Consider the following 14,174-nt stretch of genomic DNA (forward strand, 5'->3'; position numbering starts at 1 on the left):
CTTCAGATAGCTCTTCTTCTTTAACTTTGAGGGCTGCCCAGGCTTCAGGAAACAAGTAGGGCACTTCAGCAGGGTCGAATACTAGAATCTGAGGAGGTAAAATGATGGGATCTCTTCTGTGTGGGCCTCACCAGTAGATTTCTTACCTTTAGGCTTTTGGGAAAGAACTTCTTCTACATTCACTACTGGTGTATTCCCATACTTTACTGCTTTGTTGAAGAACTCTTGACGTTCAGGTTTCAGTGTATCTTTGATACCACTTTTACCTTTGCCAATAAAGTATTGCAGTATCTCCATCCACTCACTGAACCCTAAGGTTCTTAGTTCAGTGTAGTCTATTCTCTCCTGAACATTACCTTCCCTGTTGGATTTGATCTTCTGGTTAGCACATCACCATATCTGCTCCTATAGTAATGATCAGATAATTCTATTGTACGTTCAGTTTCTATAGGAGTATTAGCAGGTGCTTTCTCGGTAGCTTCCAGTTTATCGAATGCCTTGTCCTGTTCATTAACAATAGCTTTGGCTAACTTAAGGGACTCAGCCTCTTGTTTTCTATCAGCAGCCAACTTAGCTTCTTCTTACTGAAGCTTCAGCCTCTCAGCATATTCAGCATCAACATCCTCCCCTTTGCCTTTCAACTTGTAGACCCAAAAGATAGTCATTGGTAATAATGTTAAGGGATTTTGCTGTTTCAATCATTTGTCTACCCTCAACAGTTTTAAGGGCATCACGATATTGCCTTAGATCCATATCCAGTCTCCGAGCCTCATGAAATTGAGTTTTATCTTTATCAGTATGTATCCTTTGACCACTGTTATTTAGATACACGCCAATTTCAATGCCATAAGTCAAGGCAGTGATATAGAATGTGAAAGGACCTGTTCATACTGATTATAAACGATTCACAATAGTTGATTTCATTGCGAGGTATTTGACCTCTAAATGATACATTTTACAAACATTGCATTCGTTTTTAAAAGACAAACTTTCATTTCATCAAAAGTTAATAGGCATGCATACCATTTCATATTATATCAACTATCAATGACTTAATAATAGTCTTGTTGAATTCAACGACTCGAATGCAACGTCTTTTGAAATATGCCATGAATGACTCCAAGTAATATCTTTAAAATGAGAAAATGCATAGCGTAAGATTTCCTTCAATCCTGAGAATAAACATGCTTTAAAGTGTCAACCAAAAGGTTGGTGAGTTCATTAATTTATTATAATCAATCATTTCCAATAATATAATAGACCACAAGATACTCATCTTTTGAAAACAATCTGTGCAGGTCTACTCCTGCTATAAAATCATTCATATGAAGAACACCAGAACCTTTCAAAACAACTCACCAATGGTAGCTAGTGCGTAGTACAATGCAAAATCATCTCACCGTGGTAGTTAATACAATATAGTTTTACAACAGTAGCTAATGTGTAGTGCAATGCAAAATCATCTCACCGAGGGTAGCTAAAACGGTAGCTAGTGCGTAGTGCAATGCAAAATCGTCTCACCGGTACTAACTACTAAATCGAACCAATAACAATATTACAATGGTCTCTAGTGCGTAGTGCAATGCAAAATCATCTCACTGAGGGTAGCTAAAATGGTAGCTAGTGCGTAGTGCAATACAAAATCATCTCACCGTTACTAACTACTAAGTTGAACCATTTCGGTAGCTAGTGCGTAGTGCAATGCAAAATCATCTCATCGATGGTCGATAATACAATCTTTATAGAAATCGAACCTCTGAATCCAAATAATTCTATCATAAAGTGTAGTTTTGAATATTTGTGTCTATTGCGTCAAACGTTTATAAAAGCAGTTCATGTATTCTCAATTCAAAAGTATATCTCAAAAGCATTTAAATAAAACAGTTATAAAACAGCGCATGTATTCTCAGTCCCAAAAATATATATTGTGAAAGCATTTAAAAAGAGAGTAATGAAACTCACAGTACTGTATTTCGTAGTAATTATGCATATGATGGCATTGAACAAATGCAAGGTTGGCCTCAGATTCACAAACCTATATTATTTATATATATATTAACACATATAATAACATTTAAACAAGTTTTATATATTAATATTAATATACTTTATTATTTGTATGTTATATTAATAAATAGTTTAATTATAACTATTTTATATATTTTAGATAATTATATATATGATTATATTAAAATATATTTATCTATTTTTTATAACTTAATTAATATCTTATAATAATAACATTTTAGTTAAATCAATATGTAATATTAGTATAGTTAGTATATATGTAAAAATATATTTTTATATAAATACCATGTGTTTATTATAATATTACTAAAATAATGATAATAATAATAATAATGATAAAATAATGATAATTCTAACTCTAATGATAATATTGATAATAATAATAATAATGCTACTTAATGATATTACTAGTAATGATAATAATTTTAGTAGTAATAATAATAATAATAATAATAATAATAATAATAATAATAATAATAATAATAATAATAATAATAATAATAATAATAATAATAATAATAATAATAATAATAATGATAATTATAATTGTAATTATAATCATGACAATAATAATAAATGATAACTAATACTTATATTAGTAATAATAATAATAATAATAATAATAATAATAATAATAATAATAATAATAATAATAATAATAATAATAATAATAATAATAATAATAATAATAATAATAATAATAAGAATAATAATAATAATAATAATAATAATAATAATAATAATAATAATAATAATAATAATAATAATAATAATAATAATAATAATAATAATAATAATAATAATAATAATAATTAGGTAGTTTACATGGAGATGAGGGAAAACCACGTACCAGTAAAACACTAGAAGATATGATACTTATTGTTCACTGAAGAATCACGTTAATTAAACATTAAACGCTAGAAGATACTTATTATTCACTAAAGAATCACTCAACTAACGATGATGGTATTAATTGGATCGAATTGAATTGAAGAAAAATTTGTTTTGTGTGGATGAGAGTTGTGTAGAGCAGAGATAATAATAATATTTTTGGGATGCCCACAAGGTGTTTGTTAAAAGTCCTCAATGAGTTTTTCTTGGCTTCATGGTTTTAATTATATTACGGTGTATGAGGTTTTTGCATCTGTCTTTTTAGCTATGCACTACAACTAAAGTTTGTGTGTAGCTATGTCACATGCCGCTGTGAAATTTCATTGTCCATTTGTGGGTCTTAGTGGCTGTCAAAATGGGAGTGGAAATGGGCTTGTTAGAAGTTCTCTTATCAAGCATCTTAGTGATTGTCACTGTGGTATCGATGCGCGGGATATCACTCGACATTCTCTTACTTCTAATTTGGGTGTTTATACTGAGGCTGATGTTACCTTTAGGCGTATGGGGATTTGGTTATGTGGTGTTTGCTACAAAACACATACGGTACGTGCTAAGTGCCGTCATGGTAGTGGCCCAGATGTGCCTCCCCCCGATGAGGGAAATGGTGTTGTTCGTTTTGTACTTCATAATTTTACCAAGCCACTAGCCCCCTCTTCTCCTGCTCGACTTTGTATTGAGGATGGTTCGGTGCGTGATCATAACGATGGTTTTGATGTGGCTCTCCTTGATCGTTTGTTCTCTAAGGGGTTTCGCACGGTTAAGTCTATCCCTCCCAAGTGTCGTTTGGGGTTTTCTCGGGTTTTGAAAGGTGCTCTTGATAAGGTGGTCTCTAAGCCTGATGACATTTCAAGTTAGGTCTCTTTGTTGGTGTTACCCTTTTGTACCCTTAAAACCTTTCGGCCACGGAGTTATCGTGAGTCTAGGTCTTGGATAAAGCGTCGGCATCAGGAAGAGAATATTTCCCGTGCTATTTTCTCTTGGGGGACAGCAGGTGGAAGTTTACAACTTGTGAGGGAGTATTTAGCAGAGGATTCTCCTATGTTGTCAGTGGTTGATGATGAGGTCCTTGATTTGGAAGAGCGTAATATTAAGTAGTGTCGTAGGAAGATTTGTGATGGCCATTAGACCGCTGCAGCTCGTGTTCTTTTTTCATCAGGCGTTGCTCCTTATAATGACGCCACGCTGGCAGACTTGCTATCTAAGCATCCTTCTTCTATAGCTCCATCCTTGCCTGATATGCCGGTTGATCACCTACAACTCGTTACGACTTCTGCTGTTGTTTTGGGCCAGATTAAAAGTTTTCCTCGGGGCACATCTTGTGGTAGGGATGGTTTACGTGCACAACACCTTATGGATTGCTTGAGTGGTGCTGTTGTGGCAGTCTTGGATGAGTTGGTTGGCTCTATTACTGGGGTCGTTAATCTCTTTCTAGCTGGAAGGTGCCCTATGGAATTAGGAGAGTATATAGCTAGTGCTCCCCTCACACCGCTTGTCAAGCCCGGTGGTGGTATTCGTCCTATAGCTGTGGGTACTGTTTGGTGACGTCTTGTTTCGAAGGTTGGCGCTGCTATGGTTGGCCAGTCTTTGGGAAGTTACTTCGATGGTCTTCAATTTGGTGTTGGTGTTTCTTCAGGTGGTGAGGCTATTCTTCATGCTGTGAATCGGTTGATTGAGGATCATGGCTCTGATGTTGGCCTCTCTATGTTATAAGTTGATTTTCAAAATGCATTCAATCTTGTTGATCGTACGTTCATGTTACGTGAAGTTCGCCGCCTTTGTCCGAGCATTTCTCAATGGGTTGAATTTTGCTACTCTAATCCAGCAAGATTGTATTATGGGAACCACAACTTATGGTCTTCTCAGGGGGTGCACCAGGGTGATCCCCTTGGTCCGCTGCTTTTTACTTTGGTCTTACAACCCTTGGTTTCTAAAATCAGAGATAATTTTGAGGTTTGTCTTCAGGCGTGGTATTTGGATGATGGCACTATTATTGGGGACACTTTGGTGGTGGGGAAGGTTTTGCATTTGATTATGGGGGATGGGCCTTGTTTTGGGCTACATCTCAACGTTGAAAAAACAGAAATTTTCTGGCCTACGGAGGACCCTCGCAGCAGGCAAGTAGGTGTATTTCCTCCTAATATTGCTCGACCTTTAAATCGTGTTAAGTTACTTGGGGCCCCCGCAAGTTCCGATCTTGGTTTTTGTAGTGAACTGGTGATGCAAAGTGAAATGTCCCGTTCTTATTGATTAAAAACGATCCATATTAATTGATTTCGTTGCGAGGTTTTGACCTCTATATGAGACGTTTTTCAAAGACTGCATTCATTTTTAAAACAAACCATAACCTTTATTTCATAAATAAATGTTTAAAAAGCTTTACGTAGATTATCAAATAATGATAATCTAAAATATCCTGTTTACACACGACCATTACATAATGGTTTACAATACAAATATGTTACATCGAAATCAGTTTCTTGAATGCAGTTTTTACACAATATCATACAAACATGGACTCCAAATCTTGTCCTTATTTTAGTATGCAACAGCGGAAGCTCTTAATATTCACCTGAGAATAAACATGCTTTAAACGTCAACAAAAATGTTGGTGAGTTATAGGTTTAACCTATATATATCAAATCGTAACAATAGACCACAAGATTTCATATTTCAATACACATCCCATACATAGAGATAAAAATCATTCATATGGTGAACACCTGGTAACCGACATTAACAAGATGCATATATAAGAATATCCCCATCATTCCGGGACACCCTTCGGATATGATATAAATTTCGAAGTACTAAAGCATCCGGTACTTTGGATGGGGTTTGTTAGGCCCAATAGATCTATCTTTAGGATTCGCGTCAATTAGGGTGTCTGTTCCCTAATTCTTAGATTACCAGACTTAATAAAAAGGGGCATATTCGATTTCGATAATTCAACCATAGAATGTAGTTTCACGTACTTGTGTCTATTTTGTAAATCATTTATAAAACCTGCATGTATTCTCATCCCAAAAATATTAGATTTTAAAAATGGGACTATAACTCACTTTCACCGATTTTTACTTCGTCGGGAAGTAAGACTTGGCCACTGGTTGACTCACGAACCTATAACAATATATACATATATATCAAAGTATGTTCAAAATATATTTACAACACTTTTAATATATTTTGATGTTTTAAGTTTCTTAAGTCAGCTGTCCTCGTTAGTAACCTACAACTAGTTGTCCACAGTTAGATGTACAGAAATAAATCGATAAATATTATCTTGAATCAATCCACGACCCAGTGTATACGTATCTCAGTATTGATCACAACTCAAACTATATATATTTTGGAATCAACCTCAACCCTGTATAGCTAACTCCAACATTCACATATAGAGTGTCTATGGTTGTTCCGAAATATATATAGATGTGTCGACATGATAGGTCGAAACATTGTATACGTGTCTATGGTATCTCAAGATTACATAATATACAATACAAGTTGATTAAGTTATGGTTGGAATAGATTTGTTACCAATTTTCACGTAGCTAAAATGAGAAAAATTATCCAATCTTGTTTTACCCATAACTTCTTCATTTTAAATCCGTTTTGAGTGAATCAAATTGCTATGGTTTCATATTGAACTCTATTTTATGAATCTAAACAGAAAAAGTATAGGTTTATAGTCAGAAAAATAAGTTACAAGTCGTTTTTGTAAAGGTAGTCATTTCAGTCGAAAGAACGACGTCTAGATGACCATTTTAGAAAACATACTTCCACTTTGAGTTTAACCATAATTTTTGGATATAGTTTCATGTTCATAATAAAAATCATTTTCTCAGAATAACAACTTTTAAATCAAAGTTTATCATAGTTTTTAATTAACTAACCCAAAACAGCCCGCTGTGTTACTACGACGGCGTAAATCCGGTTTTAAGGTGTTTTTTGTGTTTTCAGGTTTTAAATCCTTAAGTTAGCATATCATATAGATATAGAACATGTGTTTAGTTGATTTTAAAAGTCAAGTTAGAAGGATTAACTTTTGTTTGCGAACAAGTTTAGAATTAACTAAACTATGTTCTAGTGATTACAAGTTTAAACCTTCGAATAAGATAGCTTTATACGTATGAACCGAATGATGTTATGAACATCATTACTACATTAATTTCCTTGGATAAACCTACTGGAAAAGAGAAAAATGGATCTAGCTTCAACGGATCCTTGGATGGCTCGAAGTTCTTGAAGCAGAATCATGACACGAAAACAAGTTCAAGTAAGATCATCACTTGAAATAAGATTGTTATAGTTATAGAAATTGAATCAAAGTTTGAATATGATTATTACCTTGTATTAGAATGATAACCTACTGTAAGAAACAAAGATTTCTTGAGGTTGGATGATCACCTTACAAGATTGGAAGTGAGCTAGCAAACTTGAAAGTATTCTTGATTTTATGTAACTAGAACTTGTAGAATATATGAAGAACACTTAGAACTTGAAGATAGAACTTGAGAGAGATCAATTAGATGAAGAAAATTGAAGAATGAAAGTGTTTGTAGGTGTTTTTGGTCGTTGGTGTATGGATTAGATATAAAGGATATGTAATTTTGTTTTCATGTAAATAAGTCATGAATGATTACTCATATTTTTGTAATTTTATGAGATATTTCATGCTAGTTGCCAAATAATGGTTCCCACATGTGTTAGGTGACTCACATGGGCTGCTAAGAGCTGATCATTGGAGTGTATATACCAATAGTACATACATCTAAAACCTGTGTATTGTACGAGTACGAATACGGGTGCATACGAGTAGAATTGTTGATGAAACTGAACGAGGATGTAATTGTAAGCATTTTTGTTAAGTAGAAGTATTTTGATAAGTGTATTGAAGTCTTTCAAAAGTGTATAAATATATATTAAAACACTACATGTATATACATTTTAACTGAGTCGTTAAGTCATCGTTAGTCGTTACATGTAAGTGTTGTTTTTAAACCTTTAGGTTAACGGTCTTGTTAAATGTTGTTAACCCAATGTTTATAATATCAAATGAGATTTTAAATTATTATATTATCATGATATTATCATGTATGAATATCTCTTAATATGATATATATACATTAAATGTCTTTACAATGATAATCGTTACATATATGTCTCGTTTAAAAATCATTAAGTTAGTAGTCTTGTTTTTACATATGTAATTCATTATTAATATACTTAATGATATGTTTACTTATCATAGTATCATGTTAACTATATATATATCCATATATATGTCATCATATAGTTTTTACAAGTTTTAACGTTCGTGAATCACCGGTCAACTTGGGTGGTCAATTGTCTATATGAAACATATTTCAATTAATCAAGTCTTAACAAGTTTGATTGCTTAACATGTTGGAAACATTTAATCATGTAAATATCAATCTCAATTAATATATATAAACATGGAAAAGTTCGGGTCACTACAGTACCTACCCGTTAAATAAATTTCGTCCCGAAATTTTAAGCTGTTGAAGGTGTTGACGAATCTTCTGGAAATAGATGTGGGTATTTCTTCTTCATCTGATCTTCACGCTCCCAGGTGAACTCGGGTCCTCTACGAGCATTCCATCGAACTTTAACAATTGGTATCTTGTTTTGCTTAAGTCTTTTAACCTCACGATCCATTATTTCGACGGGTTCTTCGATGAATTGAAGTTTTTCGTTGATTTGGATTTCATCTAACGGAATAGTGAGATCTTCTTTAGCAAAACATTTCTTCAAATTCGAGACGTGGAAAGTGTTATGTACAGCCGCGAGTTGTTGAGGTAACTCAAGTCGGTAAGCTACTGGTCCGACACGATCAATAATCTTGAATGGTCCAATATACCTTGGATTTAATTTCCCTCGTTTACCAAATCGAACAACGCCTTTCCAAGGTGCAACTTTAAGCATGACCATCTCTCCAATTTCAAATTCTATATCTTTTCTTTTAATGTCAGCGTAGCTCTTTTGTCGACTTTGGGCGGTTTTCAATCGTTGTTGAATTTGGATGATTTTCTCGGTAGTTTCTTGTATAATCTCCAGACCCGTAATCTGTCTATCCCCCACTTCACTCCAACAAATCGGAGACCTGCACTTTCTACCATAAAGTGCTTCAAACGGCGCCATCTCAATGCTTGAATGGTAGCTGTTATTGTAGGAAAATTCTGCTAACGGTAGATGTCGATCCCAACTGTTTCCGAAATCAATAACACATGCTCGTAGCATGTCTTCAAGCATTTGTATCGTCCTTTCACTCTGCCCATCAGTTTGTAGATGATAGGCAGTACTCATGTCTAGACGAGTTCCTAATGCTTGCTGTAATGTCTGCCAGAATCTTGAAATAAATCTGCCATCCCTATCAGAGATAATAGAGATTGGTATTCCATGTCTGGAGACGACTTCCTTCAAATACAGTCGTGCTAACTTCTCCATTTTGTCATCTTCTCTTATTGGCAGGAAGTGTGCTGATTTGGTGAGACGATCAACTATTACCCAAATAGTATCAAAATCACTTGCAGTCCTTGGCAATTTAGTGATGAAATCCATGGTAATGTTTTCCCATTTCCATTCTGGGATTTCGGGTTGTTGAAGTAGACCTGATGGTTTCTGATGCTCAGCTTTGACCTTAGAACATGTCAAACATTCTCCTACGTATTTAGCAACATCGGCTTTCATACCCGGCCACCAAAAATGTTTCTTGAGATCCTTGTACATCTTCCCCGTTCCAGGATGTATTGAGTATCTAGTTTTATGAGCTTCTCTAAGTACCATTTCTCTCATATCTCCAAATTTTGGTACCCAAATCCTTTCAGCCCTATACCGGGTTCCGTCTTCCCGAATATTAAGATGCTTCTCCGATCCTTTGGGTATTTCATCCTTTAAATTTCCCTCTTTTAAAACTCCTTGTTGCGCCTCCTTTATTTGAGTAGTAAGGTTATTATGAATCATTATATTCATAGATTTTACTCGAATGGGTTCTCTGTCCTTCCTGCTCAAGGCATCGGCTACCACATTTGCCTTCCTCGGGTGGTAACGAATCTCAAAGTCGTAATCATTCAACAATTCAATCCACCTACGCTGCCTCATATTCAGTTGTTTCTGATTAAATATGTGTTGAAGACTTTTGTGGTCGGTATATATAATACTTTTGACCCCATATAAGTAGTGCCTCCAAGTTTTTAATGCAAAAACAACCGCGCCTAATTCGAAATCATGCGTCGTATAATTTTGCTCGTGAATCTTCAATTGTCTAGAGGCATAAGCAATCACCTTCGTTCGTTGCATTAATACACAACCAAGACCTTGCTTTGATGCGTCACAATAAATCACAAAATCATCATTCCCTTCAGGCAATGACAATATAGGTGCCGTAGTTAGCTTTTTCTTCAATAACTGAAACGCTTTCTCTTGTTCATCCTTCCATTCAAATTTCTTCCCTTTATGCGTTAATGCAGTCAAGGGTTTTGCTATTCTGGAAAAGTCTTGGATGAACCTTCTGTAGTAACCAGCTAGTCCTAAAAACTGGCGTATGTGTTTTGGAGTTTTCGGGGTTTCCCACTTTTTAACAGTTTCTATCTTTGCCGGATCCACCTTAATACCTTCTTTGTTCACTATGTGACCGAGGAATTGAACTTCTTCCAACCAAAATGCACACTTTGAAAACTTAGCGTACAATTCTTCCTTCCTCAATACTTCTAACACCTTTCTCAAATGTTCACCGTGTTCTTGGTCATTCTTTGAGTAAATAAGTATGTCATCAATGAAAACAATGACAAACTTGTCAAGGTATGGTCCACACACTCGGTTCATAAGGTCCATGAACACAGCTGGTGCATTAGTTAAACCAAACGGCATGACCATAAACTCGTAATGACCGTAACGTGTTCTAAAAGCAGTCTTTGGAATATCATCTTCTTTCACCCGCATTTGATGATACCCGGAACGTAAGTCAATCTTTGAATAAACAGACGAGCCTTGTAGTTGATCAAATAAGTCGTCGATTCTCGGTAGTGGGTAGCGGTTCTTGATGGTAAGTTTGTTCAACTCTCGGTAGTCGATACACAACCTGAATGTACCATCTTTCTTCTTGACAAACAAAACAGGAGCTCTCCACGGTGATGTGCTTGGTCGAATGAAACCACGCTCTAAAAGTTCTTGTAATTGGCTTTGTAGTTCTTTCATCTCGCTGGGTGCTAGTCTGTAAGGAGCACGAGCTATTGGTGCAGCTCCTGGTACAAGATCTATTTGAAATTCAACGGATCGATGTGGGGGTAATCCAGGTAATTCTTTCGGAAATACATCGGGAAATTCTTTTGCGATGGGAACATCATTGATGCTCTTTTCTTCAGTTTGTACTTTCTCGACGTGTGCTAGAACAGCATAGCAACCTTTTCTTATTAGTTTTTGTGCCTTCAAATTACTAATAAGATGTAGCTTCGTGTTGCCCTTTTCTCCGTACACCATTAAGGGTTTTCCTTTTTCTCGTATAATGCGAATTGCATTTTTGTAACAAACGATCTCTGCTTTCACTTCTTTCAACCAGTCCATACCGATTATCACATCAAAACTCCCTAACTCTACTGGTATCAAATCAATCTTAAATGTTTCGCTAACCAGTTTAATTTCTCGATTCCGACATATATTATCTGCTGAAATTAATTTACCATTTGCTAATTCGAGTAAAAATTTACTATCCAAAGGCGTCAATGGACAACTTAATTTAGCACAAAAATCTCTACTCATATAGCTTCTATCCGCACCCGAATCAAATAAAACGTAAGCAGATTTATTGTCAATAAGAAACGTACCCATAACAAGCTCCGGGTCTTCCTGTGCCTCTGCCACATTAATATTGAAAACTCTTCCGCGGCCTTGTCCATTCGTGTCCTCCTGGTTCGGGCAATTTCTAATAATGTGGCCCGGTTTTCCACATTTATAACAAACTACATTGGCATAACTTGCTCCGACACTACTTGCTCCGCCATTACTCGTTCTGACACCATTTGTTCCTTTCGTTCTATTAACCCCTGGTCCGTAGACCTCACACTTCGCCGCGCTATGACCATTTCTTTTACACTTGTTGCAGAATTTGGTGCAGAACCCCGAGTGATACTTTTCACACCTTTGGCATAGCTGCTTCTGATTGTTGTTGTTGTTGCGGTTATTATTGTTATTGGGATGATTGTTGTAGTTGTTGTTGTTGTTGTTGTTGTTGTTGTTGTTGTTGTTGTTGGGCCGTTTGTTGTAGTTGCGATTGATGTTGCGATTGTTGGTATAATTGTTGCGATTATTGTTGTAATTGCTGTTGTTGTTGTATTGGTGATTCTTATCACCGTTTTCCTCCCACTTTCTTTTGACTTGCTTCACATTGGCCTCTTCAGCAGTCTGTTCTTTAATCCTTTCTTCAATCTGGTTCACTAGTTTGTGAGCCATTCTACATGCCTGTTGTATGGAGGCGGGCTCGTGTGAACTTATATCTTCTTGGATTCTTTCCGGTAATCCTTTCACAAACGCGTCGATCTTCTCTTCCTCATCTTCGAATGCTCCCGGACACAATAGGCACAATTCTGTGAATCGTCTTTTGTACGTGGTAATATCAAATCCTTGGGTTCGTAACCCTCTAAGTTCTGTCTTGAGCTTATTGACCTCGGTTCTGGGACGGTACTTCTCGTTCATCAAGTGCTTGAATGCTGACCACGGTAGTGCTTACGCATCGTCTTGTCCCACTTGCTCTAGATAGGTATTCCACCATGTTAACGCAGAACCTGTGAAGGTATGCGTAGCGTACTTCACTTTGTCCTCTTCAGTACACTTACTTATGGCAAACACCGATTCGACCTTCTCGGTCCATCGTTTCAATCCAATCGGTCCTTCGGTTCCATCAAATTCCAAAGGTTTGCAGGCAGTGAATTCTTTGTAGGTGCATCCTACACGATTTCCTGTACTGCTAGATCCAAGGTTATTGTTGGTATGTAGCGCAGCCTGTACTGCGGCTATGTTTGAAGCTAGAAAAGTACGGAATTCCTCTTCATTCATATTCACGGTGTGTCGAGTAGTCGGTGCCATTTCCTTCAAAATAGTAAAATGGAACAAGTTAATCATACAGAATATTAAGAGTAGTTAATAGTATTTCGTAGCATAATATGAACTCATTTATAAAAGCTTTTTCTTCATATTAGCGTTTTATAAGTTTAAATTCGGGTAGTACCTACCCGTTAAGTTCATACTTAGTAGCTAATATACAATTCAACTACTACAATTCTATATGAAAAACTGATTATAATAATATTTCGCGTTCAAACTTTTATACAATATTTTACAAACTTACAATACCGCTTATTTTACATAAAGCATGAAATATAGCACACAATAACTTTGATACAAGATAGTTGTGAAGACAATTCTAGCTAGTACACAAGTCGTTCAGCAAAGGCAATAAAGACACGTAATTCATACGTCCAGAAACAAGTCATGCATTCTGGTTTTACTAGGACTACTTCCCATCCTTGGTCTTGTGCAACATAACCGTTATGGCCGTTGATAAGACAGCGTGTTGTAACGTCATCAAAGGGACGAGGGTTACGTAATGTCCAACAGTCCCGTAATAATCTAAAAACCTCATTTCTTACCCCAATTACCGACTCCGTCACTTGTGGAAACGTTTTGTTTAATAGTTGTAGCCCGATGTTCTTGTTCTCACTTTGGTGAGAAGCGAACATTACTAATCCGTAAGCATAACATGCTTCTTTATGTTGCATGTTAGCCGCTTTTTCTAAATCACGAAGTCCAATATTCGGATATATTGAGTCAAAATAATTTCTTAACCCGTTGCGTAAAATAGCATTTGGGTTCCCCGCAATATATGCGTCAAAGTAAACACATCGTAACTTATGGGTTTCCCAATGTGATATCCCCCATCTTTCAAATGAAAGTCTCTTATAAACCAAGACATTCTTGGAACGTTCTTCGAATGTCTTACAAACTGATCTCGCCTTAAATAGTTGTGCCGAAGAATTCTGGCCGACTCTAGACAAGATTTCATCAATCATGTCTCCGGGTAGGTCTCTTAAAATATTGGGTTGTCTATCCATTTTGTGTTTTTAAACTGTAAAATAGACAAGAGTTAGATTCATAAAAAAATACCTATTAATACAAGCAATTTTTACATATATCATAAAGCATAAGCACACTATATTACATATATTACACCACATGAATACAAC

This window comes from Rutidosis leptorrhynchoides, chromosome 5, assembly GCF_046630445.1.
Source record: "Rutidosis leptorrhynchoides isolate AG116_Rl617_1_P2 chromosome 5, CSIRO_AGI_Rlap_v1, whole genome shotgun sequence".
NCBI classification, from domain to species: Eukaryota; Viridiplantae; Streptophyta; class Magnoliopsida; order Asterales; family Asteraceae; genus Rutidosis; species Rutidosis leptorrhynchoides.